Raw genomic sequence first — 2,436 nt, 5'->3', positions numbered from 1 at the left:
CAACCGATCTATGAGGACGCGAGGAAAAGAGACTTTTCCTAGACGTAGAGTGTTCGTTTTGGTTGCGAAAGGGGTGAGGGGGTGAGAAAGGGTGGGAGAGAAAGGGGGTGGGGTTCATAGATACGTAATGTCTAAAGAATGATGGACACTGTCCCCCAACCCCTCTTTTTTTCTTTCTTTCCTTTTTGTTTTTTTTTTTGTCTGTTTGTTTGTTCCGTGTGTTTTCTACTTCCGAACGTTCTCGTTCGGAGTTTTGAAATCGCTGACAAAAGAGGCTTGCTTGCTTACTTGCTTGCTTGCTTGCTCAGTATAGATGGTCATAATCAAAAAGATGCGTTAGCAGTCCGAAAATGTCCGAGCTTTTGACGTACAATGGTTTTCCGTTCGTTTATTTTTTTTTTTTTGGGGGGTTTTTGTTTGTTTTCTCTTTTTTTTTTGTACGGCGGAAAAAATTCGAAAGTTGCGTCATTGAAAAGTGTTCTATTAAAATTTTCTATACGCAGATAATATAGCAAGAGAAAAAGATAGAAGAGTACGTAACAAAGAAGATAAATCATACGTGTAGAGATAGGTAACTGTATAAATAATACAGTTGTCTTTATTTGTAGTATTTTTGAATTTTTATGTTTTGAGAGACTCGTATGGTTCAAAGTATAAATACAAAAAAGAAATCTCACGCAAGAGAATTCCGAATTTCAATTTAAATTTTAATCATAGTTTCTAAAAAGCCTATGTAAATGTTTCGTTTAAATGTCACGAACTTTTTCATATTGAATGTGATCAATTTTTGTTTATTCCTGCCAATGATATTTGACATATTTCAATTAATAAATTATAATTGATAAATATTATATAAAACACACATTGCATTTATTAATATTAATATAACATTGCAAGATTATCATTGATTTCATTATAATATACGAAGACAAAATGGGATACAAAAAAAAAACAAGAACAAACAAATAAATCAGATATGTACTACGAATGAGATGAGATTATAAAAAGGAAAAAAAAAAAAGAAACATAGGAAAAAGATCGTGAAATACTTTAAGGATAAATTCGGTGTGAAAGCAAGCACAAATGGAACTGCGATGTGGTTTAAAGGTAACGACATTTTAGCTGAATATACTTTCGGAGATGTACCTTGAAACGATCCATAATACGTGTAGATATATATATATATATATACAACCAACCGTACTATTTGATAACTACGATAAAAGTCGAGCAGTCTGATATAAAAAGAGAGAGAGAAAGAGAAAGAATCAAAATCGTTGAAAGCATACAGCAAAAATATTATCGTACCGCAGACGATATTCATAGGAACGATAGTTTTTATTTCTTTTTTTTTTCTTTTATTTTTTTTTTTTTTTTCAAAAGATACGTATATTTTCCCGTTTGACCGAATCGTGAAAGAATAACCTTTCGATTCGATCGTTTTTCCGAATTGTAACCTTTAAAAACGTTTCGTAAAAATAAAAAAACGAGCTGAACTGAACCGAACGAGAGTTCAAAACGATTATCGTCATTGTTTATTCGAAGAAACTTTTTTATTCTAACATTTACTGGCTCATTAATGCAATTTCATCTTTTGTCAAAGTCTGACGCATACAAATTTCCACGTAAGTTTATGCAACATCATTAACGTTCTGGTAGTTGCCGTTGCAATTGTTTTCTTGTATTTAACCCTTTGAGTACTATGAACACATATATGCGTTTGGTAAAAATTGATACGCGTGTGTTTATCAATGTAAATGTATAATAATGTAATATTTTTGTATTTAATCTAGTCAGATGAAAGTAATATTGTGAGAAACACAAAATTGTAATTATTAAATATAATTTATTAATATTAGCATTATTTGGTCACATTAATAATAAACTATTTCATTGGTAGAAAAATATTCAGCACTCAAAATACGTTCAGATATACAACACGCGTAGATAACAGTTTACATACAAATAAATACACACACACATACACACGTTGGAAATATAATCAAGTGTTACTCTTGATAAGAATACTTTTTTATATTATTTCTTATTTTTTTTTCTGTTCATTTTCTATTTCTTCATCTTTTGCAAATAAGATAAACGGAGAATTTTTGCAATAATACTCGTCAAGAATAGGTAACACATTCGCCGTTGCGTTGATATTAACCAGTTAACTGTGTCGATCATTTTGCAAATTACGCCCAAGTGTGTGTCGCGATAATCAAGCAATGACGGATATAATCGTCAAACACAGAGTAAGTGGCGCTGTTGAAATATTCGGTCAAAAAGACGACTTTATTTTAGACAATGAATGAATTTATGAGTAATATTTAAACAATTGATCAACGTAAAGCTATATTTAACACATAATTAACGAAAAACTTAAAAAAAAAATCAAATATTTAACAAACAAACAAACAAACAAAATTTTTTTTTTTT

This window comes from Polistes canadensis, unplaced genomic scaffold (assembly GCF_001313835.1).
Source record: "Polistes canadensis isolate GaletaPanama2010 unplaced genomic scaffold, ASM131383v1 scaffold_62, whole genome shotgun sequence".
Lineage (NCBI taxonomy): Eukaryota > Metazoa > Arthropoda > Insecta > Hymenoptera > Vespidae > Polistes > Polistes canadensis.
This window is presented reverse-complemented; position numbering follows the sequence as displayed.